This window comes from Protopterus annectens, chromosome 8.part0 (assembly GCF_019279795.1).
Source record: "Protopterus annectens isolate FY-2018-M chromosome 8.part0, PAN1.0, whole genome shotgun sequence".
Classification (NCBI taxonomy): Eukaryota; Metazoa; Chordata; order Ceratodontiformes; family Protopteridae; genus Protopterus; species Protopterus annectens.
The window spans coordinates 1,628,111,855-1,628,127,300 of record NC_056741.1 but is presented as its reverse complement, the minus strand read 5'-3'; the positions used below and the strand labels follow the sequence as shown (position 1 = coordinate 1,628,127,300).

General features: G+C 44.1%; 1 protein-coding gene across 1 annotated transcript in view; it reads left to right on the top strand.

Moving 5' to 3' along the window:
- Positions 1-610: 610 nt before the first annotated feature.
- PIH1D2 (PIH1 domain containing 2) overlaps positions 611-15,446 on the top strand; it is a 335,361-nt gene continuing 320,525 nt past the window's right edge. The window contains exon 1 of the mRNA XM_044079474.1: positions 611-692. The gene's annotated coding sequence lies outside the window, so the exon portion shown is untranslated. The remainder of the gene's footprint in view (positions 693-15,446) is intronic.

Genomic DNA, 15,446 nt, shown 5'->3' with positions numbered 1-15,446 from the left:
CTGGAGAATTTTAGTTATGGTTTTATCCAGATTTCTTGACAGATATTTTCTTTTCAGATTACATACCCTTCAAAAACTCATGCTAATGGTGAACCTGTTACTGCATCAACTTTACAAGTTTGCGAGAGCAATATTTACAAATTGTCACTGTTTTTTGGCCTTTGTCCCAATTTTATTAATGACTTTGTCCAGATTTCTTGCTCTAAGAGATTAAGAAGTAGATAAAAAGCATCAATTAATATAATACAAAAAAATCTAACAGTATAGTATTTAGATGAAATGGCTCCATATATAAAATAGAGAAAATGTTTCCCGCAACTCCAACTCAGAGTTCCAGTTGTATGTGCGAATCATATCTTACTTAAATAAAAAGGGTAATCATTTCTTACTTAGATTAAAAGATCGATAAATATAACACAAAAATCGTATCTTTTTAAGTAAAACCAATCGTTAATGTAATAGAGAAAATTACCTTTTCTCGCAATTCTGTACTAGACTTGGAGTAAATACAGTAACGCGCAACCCTTAACTGACAAGTGTGAAAGGGCTAACCCCGCCCCGTGACGTCGTAACCCCGCCCCGTGACGTAAGCAAGGTCCCTTCAGCCGAGGGAATCTAGCCGCGACCAAGTCTTTAGGAGTCACTTTTGATAATCTGTATTGCGTCTTCAAAAATTTCGTAGTTTCCCAAAGGTAACATTTTGGCAGTATGCACTGCCTCATATTATTTTTGCCATATTTTCTGATTTAGAATGTCAGTAACATGGGTACTCAGAGCGGAGTATTCTAGTTTTATGAGCAGATGGAGAGCGGACTCTTGCTTGTATGCTGTCTCCTCCCTCTCGCCTTTTGACGGAATGCTTATCACCCCGACAGCTTGTTATATTTAAAGTTGTTTCACAAAGCAGTATGCGCATAAAAATAAAAGGGGCGCAGAATAGTACCGCTCAACTGCACAGATATTCGCAGAATTTCCAGATTTTTGCCTCATATTTTTGATTTGTTCCGTATAAAATTTGTGATTTTTTTTTGGCAAATCAATGAGAACTGAATTCACTAAGTAACTACAGTCATTTGAGTTTCAGACTTAATATCCTTTAGAAAATGTATGGTAACGCAAGACATTTATTCTAGCAACTTTCTCAGTTTATAAGGGCGATATTTAAAATTTGTCTCTTTTTTTGAGGCTTTGTCCATATATTTTGTTTACGAGGTTGAGAGCTGTGGTATGCTTTAATTAAAACAACTCCCTCAAAAGCAGCCATTTTACAATTTAATTTTTATAAATATGCGAACTTGACCTTTGGTTTAGATGGATGGACAAATTAAAGGATATATTAGATTAGTTAGATCTGTTTTCCGATTAACTTCCCTAACCCCTTTCAAGTGGATTTAACAAGACAAGCAGGCAAGCTTATCAGTTCCATTTTATACCTTACTTAATTTAATACTTTTATTTAACCATCTGCATGTCTTTCTTATTTGCAATGGTAATGGACAGGTTAACAGACGAGATCAGACAGGAGTCCTCGTGGACTATGATGTTTGCAGATGACATTCTGATCTGTAGTGAGAGCAGGGAACAGGTGCAGGAGACTCTGGAGAGATGGAGATATGCTCTAGAGAGAAGAGGAATGAAGGTCAGCAGGACTAAGACATAATATATGTGTGTGAATGAGAGGGAGGATAGAGGAATGGTGAGGATGCAAGGAGTAGAGGTGGCAAAGGTGAGTTTAAATACTTGGGGTCAATAGTTCAGAGTAACGGTGAGTGTGGAAGAGAGGTGAAGAAGAGAGTACAGGCAGGATGGAGTGGGTGGAGAAGAGTGTCAGGAGTGATTTGTGACAGACGAGTACCTGTAAGAGTGAAAGGGAAGGTCTACAAGAGGGTAGTGAGACCAGCTATGTTATATGGGTTGGAGACAGTGGCATTGACAAAAAGGCAGGAGTTTGAGCTGAATGTGGCAGAATTAAAGATGTTAAGATTTGCACTGGGTGTGACGAGGGTGGACAGGATTAAGAATAAGTATATTAGAGGGTCATTCCAGGTTGGAAGGTTTGGAGACAAAGCCAGAGAGGCACGATTACGTTGGTTTGGACATGTGCTGAAGAGGGATGCTGAGTATATTGGGGAAAAAGATGCTAAGGATGAAGCTACCAGGTAACAGGAAAAGAGGAAGGCCTAAAATAAGGTTTATGGATGTGGTGAGAGAGGACATGCAGGTGGTTGGTGTGACAGAGCAAGATTCAGAGGACAGGAAGAAATGGAAACAGGTGATCTGCTGTGGCGACCCCTAATGGGAACAGCCAAAAGAAGAAGATGATGATTTAACCGTATGAAAAAGACTGTTCCTCTTACACTTGAGATCACTCAGGTGAAATGCTAGTAAAGAGCATTTATGAATAGTATTCACTTTAAACAATTTCAGACTGTGGAGCTAAACTAAACGATTGTACAACTGTTTAAAATGATTGAAATATGTCACATGTTTAGTGTTGCTTTGTAATTGCTGGACCAGTGGCTGATCACATCTAAATGATGTGGCAGTTCTCAAACTATGCTACTGCCCTATAATTTTGTCAGATGAGGAGGTTTAATGTAGCTTCTTGGGTTCTCATTTTACTACAGTTTTAGAGCCATTTATAGTTCATAGGTAGGTACTAGGCTATTGGCCCTAGGGCCTATACAAGCCTAGCCAAAAAGGTACCCTGGCTCTCGCCACCCAAGAAAATTATTTTCCTGTGCCCCTGAATTTCCTATTTCCCATGCAATCATGAAGAGTGCTAATGAGGAGCTTTGTTTGATATAGATAGGTAGTTTGTTCTAGAGTATGGGAAGTCTCTGGGACAGGAATCTATCCCTCCAGCATGTTCTGTTTATTGTGATGACAAGGTTTAGGTCCCTAGAGCATGCAGCTTGGAGGGACTGGGATTTCTTTAAGTGGAGCATGTCCAACAGCTCTGGGTTTGACATAGCTTTGTGTGTTAGGCAGAGATTGCCTCTGAGTAGGCGATATGCGATGGAGTAAAGCTGGAGTTTTTTGAGATGGTCTGCGTAAGGCATCTGTTTGAGGCCAGTAATCCTCTTTGTGAGGTATTTCTGTGGCCTTTCCAGTTGTTGTAGATGTCTTGTGAGGAGATACATGCCAAAATAGGCATTGTACTCTATAGTGGGTCTAATGAGTGACGAGTAGAGGGGAACAATGACTTCTTTTTTTCTGGAGGAGAAACCTTTTGTGATGAGGTATGTCGTATAGAAGGATATCCTGACTACTGTGGCGATGTGACTATCAAAGGAGATACTACTGTCCACCTGTGTCCCAAGGTCTCTTAGACTTTCGGTATTAAGTAGACTACCACCTATGTGGTAGCTCATGGGTACAGAGTTTTTACCAAAGGGGATGACAATGCAGTTTTTGGCATTGAGCTTGCGGCCATGGCTGTGACACCAGGTATCTGTCTCAGTGAGGCCCTTTTGTAGGATGTCCACATTGTTAGGAGTTTCAATTATGGCTCCTAGTTTGCAGTCATCTGTCAACTTTGTTAGCCGAAGATCTTCTGTGTTAGCCTGTACTTCAGAAAAGTAGATACCAAACAGGAGAGGACCCAGGACTGAACCCTGTGGTACTCCACTTGTCACTAGTCTGAAGTCGGATTTGGAGTCTGCTACTTTCACAGTGTGGATTCTGTCAGTGAGCCAGGTGGCATCCCATCTTGTGACATAGGGATTTATACCTAGTTTAGTGAGTTTATCTATAATTCCAGAATGGGGGATGGTGTCAAAAGCCTTGCCAAGATCTAGACAGGCTGTGTGAACCACCTTACCCTCGTCTACGGCTTTGGTGACTGCTTCAAAGAAGGCAATCAGGTTTAGGAGGCATGATCTGCCTTTTACAAACCCGAACTGGGTGAGGTCTAGAGTTTGGAGATTACCAATGTTTTTGTTTATAAGTTCCATGATGATACGTACCATGGACTTGCAGACCAGGCTCATTAGGCTAATGGGGTGGTAGTCCCTGGGGTACGTGGTGGCTCCCCCTTTGTGGAGTGGGATAACCGGCACTATGCACCATTCAGTGGGCACAAAGCCTGAGGTGAGGCTATGATTGAACATGGTGCTTAGGTGGGGTGCCAGTTCATTCTGTAGTTCATGTAGAGCACAGCCTGGGATGTTGTCAGGTCCCATGGATGCTGTGTTCTTGGCTTTGGAGAGTGTGTTTTTTACCTGTGCAGCCATGATTACAGGAACTTTGCATTCTTCCGGTACAGAGATGGGCCCTTTAGGGGGTGGGGGGTAAAGTTAGCACTGAAACTATCTGCTAGGACGTTGGCAATATCAGTTGGTTCTGTATATTTAGTGCCGTTGTGCTGTAACTTGGAGCAGATCTGAGTGTTGCCATTGAAATTCTTGATATGGCAATAGAATGTTTTGTGGCTGTCTTTAAAATCAGTGGCTGTTTAGTTTTCATAACTAGTTTTGCAGGATTTTATGAGGGATCTCAGCTTCTTACTGAGGCTGACCAGGGAGTTCTTCCAGTCATTGGATTTTACTCTTTTTTTTGCAACAGTTTCTTTCTTCTGTTGTAGAGTTTGTTAATGGCAGGGGACCACTAGATTGGCTTCCTTATTTTGGAGATCAGCATCTTGGTGTTGTTAGGGATAGCACTATCCATGCACTCGTGTAAGTGCTTATAAAGTACATTTGTGTAGGATTCAGTAGTCGTACCTCTGTTGTCCATCTGTATGGGTGTCGTGAAGTTTGCCACTTCTGTCTTAAGAAGTGTGAAGTTGGCTTTGGAGAAATTTTTTATGGAGGTTTCCTTAATGGGGAGGTGGCGGCGGGATGTGGATGTCTAGGCTGTTTAGCTTGTGGTTGGATCTGACCAACAAGGAATTGACCTCTGGTGTGCAAAACCGGTCACCCTTGTTGGTAATGAACCAGGTCTAGGATATCGCTGCCCCTGGTGGGGGTTGATCCAAAGCGTTGGAATTTATGAATTCCAGAAAACGTTGAGCAAAAGAGTTGGTACATGAGTAGTTTTCCCAGTTAATGGTGGGGTAGTTGAAATCGCCCATTATTAGGGTGTCGGGTTGTACCCTAATATTTTCCAGTGTATCAAAAAATGAGGAGTGGGAATCCTGGGGGATCTGTAGCAAGTTACAATTTGGATTGTGGTCTTGCCTAGAGTTAGTTGCACTTGGATAATCACGGATGCATTATGCTGAGCAGCTAGCCTGGAGGTGTAGATATCCTTAATGAATATGGACACGCCTCCACCTTTAGTGTTTCGGTCCAGGTTAGGTGGCCGAAAAGTGTGGTATGAATTATAGCCTGGTAATGCAGGGGTGCTCTCTGGATCCCCGAACCAGGTCTTTGTCACTGCACAGATGTCAATGTTCTCCATTTTAAGGAGTGCCTCGAGTGAATGCATTTTGAGGTTTACACTTCTAGCATTGAATAGTATTACCCATAGATTTTGCTTGCTTGTACCTGTTACGTTGGTGAATTTATTTGAACCTTGCCTAAAAAAGGCACTATAGGGGGTGGCAAGAGCCTTAGCCAGTATCCAAAATCCCAAGGGCGATAGGTGCAGGCCATTTCTGGCAAAGCATTGTGGTCTGTCGATCATGTCATTCCAGGCAGACAGATACTGGATCCCCTTAGAATGACACCAGAAGCTTAGCCAATTGTTGAAGTCAATCATTTTGTCCTTGTACTGTGCTATCACTCTGGGTGATGGCAGGATGCTACTCAGGGCTAGGGTCATACCTGCCTGGGCTACAAGATCGGAGAGCTTCTTCATGTCTCTTTTCCTGTAGTCCAGGGAGGTACATCTCAGGTCATTCACACCAACATGGACAATGACAGAGTCATATTTTTTACTTGTTGTGGAGTGACCTGAGTGCGTGCGTTATGTGGCAGATCCTGGCACCTGACAGGCAGCTGACAGCAACTTTCTCCTTGTTTAGCCTGGTGAGTGGAACATCAGTGTGCCTGACTATAGAGTCACCTATGACTAGAGTGTTGGGTACCTTGTTATGTCTTATGGGCTGTGGTTGGGTGACACACTGAGTTTGTGGGCTATGTGTCATTTGTGTTGTGTTGGGGGGGTGGAGGTTGCATGCATTTCTGCTTTGGAGGTCTCTGTTGCTTGAGCAGATTTTTATTGGGAGCCTCCATGAATGTAGGTGTGTGTTTTGGTGGTGTAGGTTTTGAGGGACTATGTGATGAGTGTGGTGTGGTGCAGGTGTTTACCTTCTCCTCTTGACTGTGTAGTCCAGTCTTGGGTGAAGAGAGCTTTGCTTTTGATTCCTCACATCTCTGTTGAAACTTTTCCCCACCCCACCCCTGTTCTGGTAGTAGTTTAAATTTGGTGGCTTTTGCAGTGCCCGCCCCACTGTAGATTTGATCTAGGACACTCCCTCAGTCCCATCTCTTTACCGCATTCTACCTAATAAACCCTTTCTGCACTTGCTTTTAGTCCTTTTTAATTTAATTACATTTTCAAACTGTGTGTGGACTAATATTGCTACATACTCGTGTGCCAGTTTGCACTGCATGTGAATTGTTTTTACTACTGTTTTTGCTACTTTTCTGAAAAAAAAAAAAGAAATTGTAAGCCTGTTTCCTACCTTTCCTGTAATTAGTGTTCCAGATACAGATTTGTTGTATCCAGGACTATTTGTAAGCTTCTGAGCCCCCAAGCCTTTATGTGTTGGAGGGAAGCCTTCTAGCTTATCAGTGGGAGTGGTAAGCACTAGGTAACCTGTCTACCACATAAGGAGTGGATCTGGTCCAGAATTTGTAGTTATTGGCCGTTTGGGCGGTCTTCCATCTCTCTCAACTTTCTGATTTGAAGGCCTGCATTTGCACTTGTTTCTGTCCTGTAACTCCTGGGCCCATCTCATTTGCTCACTCAAAAAAAAAAAAAAAAAATCTGCTTTTACTGTATTTGTGTTTCTTCCTACTTTATTTTGCTTGTGCGCCATCTTAAAAGTACTCAGTTGTATTTATTACTGCTTGGTGTAACTCATTCTAAGCCTTTTAGTTTAAGCACTTGGGCTTCAGACCAGTTGTTTTACATTAGGAAGGTTTGTGGCCTGCACTGTGGTGGCAGGACAGGTAGCTTACATCCTTCTAAGTTGGGAACTGCTGATTGAGGGCTCAGTGTCTGTTATTCTAAAAGTGTATTAATTCTGGTTTAAGCACTTGGGCTTCACGCCAGTTGTTTTACATTAAGAAGGTTTGTGGTCTGCACTGTAGTGGCAGAACAGGTAGCTTACATCCTTCTAAGTTGGGAACTGCTGATTGAGGGCTCAGTGTCTGTTATTCTAAAAGTGTATTAATTCTGGTTTAAGCACTTGGGCTTCAGGCCAGTTATTTTACATTAAAAGGGTTCGTGGTCTGCACTCTTGTGGGAGGAGAGGCTGGACTCTGCCCTTCTGAGCTGGGAATTTCTGGTTAAATGCTTATAGTGCCTGCATATTTGAACTGCTTCTTACTGAAATTGGTACACCTTGTTTGCTGTAGCATAGACTAGATCCAGGCCTGCGGAACCTAGCTTTATTTGTATGCTGCTTGTTTGTTTGCTTGTTATTTCCCTGAAAAACTAATTCCACCTAAAATGCGGCTTTTCAGCGCTTCTGTGGATCCCTAGTGATATCTGCATTGCTTACTGTACTTATTTCCTTGTTTCACTTGAAAGAAAGTTACTGTTTGTCGTTTTTGCATTTAAGTTACCTGAAACACATTGCATTTAAGTTACCTGGCACTTGCTCACTAAAGCAATTATATAAGTCAGCACTAAAATATTAAAAGCACTACACCCTCACAAACTCCCCTTGAGTACCTCGTTCCCCATTGGCCCTTTTGTTTCAATTATAAAGGAATTCCCAGTACTATTCTAGCATGTCCAAAGGTCAGTTGTCAATCTCCTCTCCGGTCCAGCTGGTGAATCTCGGAATCTTAAGGCAATGTTACAACTGCCTCATGTACACAGACAACCCTCTTCTCCTCCCAACAAATTCCAACACATGTGAGAGATGCAACCATATAGCCATACTGGAGGCTAAGCTCTCTCAACTCAGTACTGGCGAAACCAGTCAGGAGAAGGAAACCACACTCACTACAATTCCAATCTCACATAGACCTACCACGACAGCAAACCAAACACATAAACACACAAAAACATACTCGGAGGCTCTAAATAAAAATCTGCCTAAGCAGCAGAGACCTCCAAAGCAAACACCCAAGCAACCACTACCCCAAAACAAAACTCGTGCAACACATAGCTCACAAAGCCAGTGTGCCGAACAGTCACAGCCCTTAAGGCTAAACAACACACCTGATACACTTGTAATAGGTGACTCTATCGTCAGGCACACTGACGTCCCGCTCATCAGGCTGAACAAGGAAAAGGTCACGGTGAGCTGCCTGTCGGGCGCTAGGATCCGCCACATAACACAAGCACTCAGGTCACTCTAAGGCAAGTACAAATATGACTCAGTCATTGTCCATGCTGGTGTGGATGACTTGAGACGTACCTCCCTGGACTACATGAAAAGAGACATAGAGGAGCTCTCTGAGCATGTAGCCCAGGCTGGTATGACCCTGACCTTGAGTAGCATCTTACCCTCACCAAGAATGATGCCACAATATGAAGACAAGATGATCAATTTCAACAATTGGCTTAAGTATTTGTGTCATTCAAAGGGGATCCAATGCCTGTCAGCCTGGGATGACATGCTCAACAAGCCACGATGCTTCGCTAGGGATGGCTTACACCTGTCACCCCTGGGCTTTCGGATATTGGCAAAGGCTCTTGCTACCCCCATAGTGCCTTTTTTAGGCAAGGCTCAAAAGACAAACCCACCTCCATAGGTATCACAAGGGATCAGAAACTAAGAGTAATGCTACTCAATGCCAGAAGTCTAAACCTCAAGATGCACACACTCGAAACTCTCCTTAGCATGGAGAACATCGATATCTGTGCAGTAACAGAAACCTGGTTCAAGGCTCCCGAGAGCACCCCAGCACTACCAGGTTATACCTCATGCCATGCTTTTCGGCCCCAAACCTTGGACCATACTACAAAAGGAGGGGGAGTATCAATATTCGTCAAAGATACCCACACCTCCAGGTTGGTGGCACAGCACGATGCATCAGAGACTATCCATGTGCAACTAACAGTGGGTAAAACTGCCTTCCAGTTTATAGCCTGCTACAGACCACCCTCCCAAACCCAGGAACCCCACTCGGCCTTCCTGAGAACACTGGAAAGTATGAAGGTCTCCCCAAACACCATTATATTGGGCGACTTCAACTACCCAAACATAGACTGGGAGCATTACTCTAGGTCCAACACCCTAGCCCAAAGGTTCCTAGAATTTATAAACTCAAATGCTATGGAACAACTTGTTACCACTCCCACAAGAGGGGAAAACATACTGGGCATGATCATCACCAACATGGGGACTCTATGCTCCAGACCAGAAGTGTATCCCTCACTGGTAAGATCAGACCATAAACTAATCTCACTGGATATTCACATCCCGACTCCACCCCCTGCCCTGAAAACCACAGTGAAAAACTTCTCTAAAGCAAATTTCACACTCCTCAAAACCGAGGTGGAATCCTTCAAAGCCCCGGCCTGTGAAAAATATGGCCCAGACTGCAGAATCCTTTATAAAGCATTCTATGAACACCTTCAGGAATGCATAGATCATCACAATCCCAAATAAAACCAAGACCCAATCCTCCAAAGGCAGACATCCTGTCTGGTGGACCCCAGCCATAAACAAACTATACAATAGAAGGAGCCAGCTACTACATGATAGAGCAAAATCCCAAAAAGGGAAGGCATCTCTGATCAGTATTAGCAAAAACTACGGGCACTCATAAAATCGTCTAAGGCCAGCTTGAGAGAAAAATTGCACAGGACACTAAGGATAATAACAAGGCTTTCTTTAGTTATGTTAGGAACCTGGGTGGAAATTCCCAGATATGCTCAGAATTAGTCCAAAATGACAAAAATACACGAACCCACAGACATTGCCAACATCCTAGCTGACAGGTTCAGAGCAACCCCCACCAAAAGGGCAAATATTTATCCCAGCAAAGTGCTGCCCCCCCTGACATCTCAGATGCTCAGGTAAGAGCTGCCCTCTCCAAAGCAAAAAACACAGCATCAATGGGACCAGACGGTGTCCTGAGCTGCGTCCTACATGAACTCCAAGAAGAGCTAAACCCAAACATAAAACTACTGTTCAATCTCAGCCTTACTACAGGATATGTACCCAAAGAGTGGCATACAGCAACAGTGGTCCCTCTCCACAAAGGTGGTGCCTCAACGGATCCTGAAAACTATCGCCCCATAAGCCTGACTAGCTTGGTCTGCAAAGCTATGAAAAGGATCATCATGGACCTCATAAATAAAGATATTGGGGACCTACAGACACTGGATCCTACCCAGTTCGGTTTTGTTAAGGGCAGATCCTATCTTTTAAACCTGGTTGATTTCTTTGAAACAGTCTCCAAGGCCATTGACGAGGGGAAGGTGGTCCACACAGCCTACCTGGACCTTGCAAAAGCCTTCGATACATTACCCCACTCGGGCATTATAGATAAGCTCACCAGCTTAAATATAAACCCCTATGTCACTAGATGGGTTGCAAACTGGCTCAAGGACAGAACCCACATGGTTAGAATTGCTGGAGCCATGTCAGACTCCAAACCAGTTACAAGTGGCGTCCCCCAAGGCTCAGTCCTGGGACCTCTCTTGTTCGGTATATATTTCTTGGAGGTACAGGCCAACATGGAAGGACTGTGGCTGACTAAGTTCGCAGATGACTGCAAACTGGGCACCATAATCGACTCTCCAGCCGACACAAGCATCCTCCAAAAGGGCCTCGTAGAAACAGATAACTGGTGCCAGAGCCATGGCCTCAAGCTAAACGCCAAAAAGTGTATAGTTATCCCCTTTGACAAAAACAAAGTGGCCACAAATTACCACATAGGTGGTAATCCATTAAGTACAGAAGAAGTAATTAGGGACCTGGGGACCCAAGTTGATAGCATTCTCTCATTTGACAACCACATGGCCAAAGTGGTTAGAAAAACATTTTATATAGCCCACCTAATCATGAAGGGATTCACATCTAGATCAGGGGAGGTCATCGTGCCTCTTTACTCATCCCTCATCAGGCCCATAATTGAGTACAATGCCCCTTTTGGGATGTACCTTACCAGACACCTGCAGCAACTGGAAAGACCCCAAAAGTACCTCACCAAGAGGATCATAGGGCTCAAACAGATGCCATATGCTGCCCAGTTAAAGAAACTCTAGCTCTACTCAGTGGCATACCGCCTGCTCAGAGGCGATCTGTGCCTGACGTATAAAGCCATGTCCAACCCGGAATTAATGGACATGCTGCACCTCAGAAAATCCAAATCCCATTGAGCTACGGGCTCGAGAGACTTGAACCTCAGCACTGAAATAAATAGGACATGCTGGAGGGACAGATTCATAACCCAGAGGCTCCCTTCACTCAGGAATAAAATCCCAGTCCAGGTTAGGCAGAGTCCCTCATTGACTCTCTTCAAGAGGAATCTTGATGAGTGGATGGCAGATCGTAGGTTTACCCCGGGTATCATTTCTGTGTCACTGTTAGACCGAGGCACAGTATACTAACCTCGAAAAAGGGCATAGCAAAATTCATTTAAAATGGGTGGCAAAAGCCAAACACACTCTGGCTAGGCTTATAAATGCCCTAGGGCAGATAGCCTAGTATGAACCTATGAACCTATATAAGTGCATCTCTCACAGGTTGTAGTGTTGGGTGGCAGGAGGAGAGGGTTGTCTGTGTACATAAGGCAATTGCTGCATTGTCCCAAGATGCCCAGATTCATCAGGTAGACAGGAGAAAACACTGGGAGCTGACCCTTAGACATGCCTGGATAGGTGCTTATTTATTAAGTACTAAAAACTGTTTTCCTCTAGACAAGTGAGGAAAGTTGAGTGCTGTAGTAATTTGTAGCTTATTTAGTGCTTACAACGAGTTCTGAACAAGTGCTGAGCACAAAGAAACAGATTTGAGTGCTAAAACTAAAAAACTGGCTAGTTCTAAGGCAAATTTTGAAGAGCAGACTTTATGGTGCCGGGAATAGTTTAACCCTAGCTAAACGGCAATGCATAGTGTTTCTTTTTTAATATAACAGTAGCAAATGAGCAAACTGATGTAAACAAATTAACCAATAAAAAGCTAAAAACTGAGCCCCGTTCCAGCAGTCTTTGATCAGACAAGTTCTAACTGCACACTTCTGCCACCAGGGTGCAGGGGAATCTTCTCCAAAAAAGATGGCCCGGATTAGTGCTCAAGTTATACAAACAAAGCTAGATTCAGCATGCCTGAGTCTAGTCTATGCTACAGCAAACAAGGTGCACCAATTTCTGCTTCTTTCCAGCCCCTGCTATCAAGCACGCTTTAACGTGCTTTAGCGCGATTTAGCGCGGAGTTGCCACTAGAGCAGCATCGGGCAGCGCCGGTTAAACAAGGTTAAACTCTTTCTGGCTCCAGAAAGTCTGTTCTTCAATTTTTCCCTTAGAACTGCTCTGTTGGGAACCTAAACAGTTTACACCTACACTAAAAAGTGCAGCACTTGTTCCAAATAGCTTTTTCTTCTCAAAAAGCTCAGCACTTGTCTTATAAGCATATCCCTTGTCTTATAAGCATTCTCTTTGCAGGTCAAGCACTCCTATATTATACAAATCTCTCACTAGCAAAACCCCCAGGAGTGCCCACTTCCCTGCTAAGCCCACTACTTTTCTGTCTCATACCAACTCATAATTCTTTCTAGCATGTCGAAGGGTCAGATGCTGGCGTCCTCTCCTGCCCATTTGGTGAATCTGGGAATTCTGAGACAATGTTACAATTGCCTCATGTACACGGACAACCATCTCCTCCTCCCATGTAACACTAACACTTGTGAGAGATGCAGCTATTTAGCCAGACTGGAGGCTGAGCTCTCTCAACTCAGGACTGGCAAGACCAGGCAGGAGGAGAAGGCAACTACACACACCACAATACCAGTCTCACATAACTCAACCACACCACTGAATCAAACACATAAACACACTAAGACATACTGAGGCTCTGAGTAAAATTTACCTAAACAGCAGAGACCTCCAAAGCACACAGGCAAGCAGCTGCAAACTCAATACACCACACAAACAACACATAAACAACAAAATCAGTGTACAAAGCAGTCACTGCCCTTAAGGCCAAATACAACACCAAACATACTTGTCATAGGTGACTCCATAGTCAGACACACTGGCGTCCCTCACCAGACTGAGTAAGGAGAAGGTCACAGTAAGCTGCCTGTCGGGCTAGAATCCGCCACATAACACAAGCACACAGACCTCTCGACAGCAGGTTCAAGTACGACTCAGTCATTGTCCACGCTGGTGTCAACGACCTGAGCGCACCTCCTTGGACTACATGAAAAGAGACATTGAGGAGCTCTCTGATTATGTAGCCCAGGCAGGTATGACCCTGACCTTGAGCAGTATCCTACCTTCACCTAGAATGATGCCACAATATAGTGATAAGATGATCAGCTTTAATAATTGGCTTAAATTCTAGAGTCATTCAAAGGGGATCAATGTCTGTCTGCCTGGGATGACATGCTGGACAAGCCACGCTGCCAAGGGACGGCTTGCACCTGTCACCCTAGGCTTCGGATATTGGCAAAGGCTCTGCCACCCCATAGTGCCTTTTTAGGCAAGGCTCAAATTCTAAACCTACCACCCTAGAACACAAAAAGTAAAAAACTAAGGGTAATGCTGCTCAATGCCAGAAGTCTCAATCTCAAGATGCACGCACTCGAGGCCCTTCTCAGTATGGAGAACATCGATGTCTGTGCTGTGACAGAAACCTGGTTCAAGGCTCCTGAGAGCACCCCAGCACTAGCAGGTTTCACCTCATATCATGCGTTCGGCCCCAAAATCCGGACAACACCAAGAAAGGAGGGTGTCCATATTCATAAAGGACACCCACACCTCAAGGTTGGTGGCAACGCACGATGCATCGGAGACCATCCAGGTGCAATTAACCATAGGCAAGACTGCTCTGCAATTTGTAGCATGTTACAGGCCACCCTCTCAAACTCAGGAACCTCACATGGCCTTCCTGAAAACAATGGAGGGATAAATGTATCTCCAAACACCATCATACTAGGTGACTTCAACTACCCTAATATAGACTGGGAACACTACTCAAGCCCAAACACTCTAGCCCAAAGGTTCCTGGAGTTCATAAACTCAAATGCCATGGAACAACTAGTCACCATCCCCACAAGAGGAGAAAACATACTTGATCTCATCATCACGAACATGGGATCACAATGTTCAACACCGAAGTATACCCCTCACTGGTGAGATCAGATCATAAACTAATCTCGCTGGAGGTCCTCATCCCGCCCCCACCTGAAATCAAAAAGACCACAGTGAAAAACTTCTCAAAAGCCGACTTCACACTTCTAAAAACTAGTGTGGTCTCCTTTAAGGCCCCTGAGCCAGTGGTAAACATTACTCAAACCGCTGAATCACTTACAAATGCCTTCTACCAGCACCTACAGGACTGCATGGATCAGGCAATCCCAAACAAAACTAAGACTCTTTGTACCAAAGGCAAGCGTCCAGTCTGGTGGACCCCAGCCATAAACAAGCTCTACAACAAAAGGAGGAAGCTACTACAAGATAGAGCAAAATCCTTGAAAGGTAAGATACCTTTGATCATTATAAGTAAAAAACTAAGAGCTCTCATAAAATCATCCAAGGCAAATTTTGAGAGAAAAATCGCCAAGGATTCAAAAGACAATCATAAGGCCTTCTTTAGCTATGTTAGAAACCTAGGAGGAAACTCCCAGATATGCTCAGAATTAGTTCAAAATGATGTGAAGATTACTGAACCTACACACATTGCCAACATACTGGCTGACAGGTTCAGTGCAAACTTCTCCCCCCCCCCCAAAAGGAGAGATATCTATACCAGAGGATTGTAGCCCCCCAAACATCTCCAACGCCCAGGTGAGAACTGCTCTCTCCAAAGCAAAAACACAGCATCCATGGGACGGATGGTGTCCCGGCTGTGTGCTCCATGAACTCAATGAGGAATTAAACCGCAGTTAGGACAGCTGTTTAATCTTAGCCTCACCTCAGGATCATTACCCAAGGAGTGGCGCGCGGCGACTGTGGTCCCACTTCACAAGGCGGTGCCTCCACCGACCCTGGAAATTACCGTCCCATTAGCTTGACAAGCCTTATCTGCAAAGCCATGGAGAGGATCATAATGGAACTCATAAATAAAGACATAGGGAACTTGCAGACTTTGGATCCAACCCAGTTTGGCTTTGTCAAAGGCAGATCATGCCTTTTAAACTTGGTTG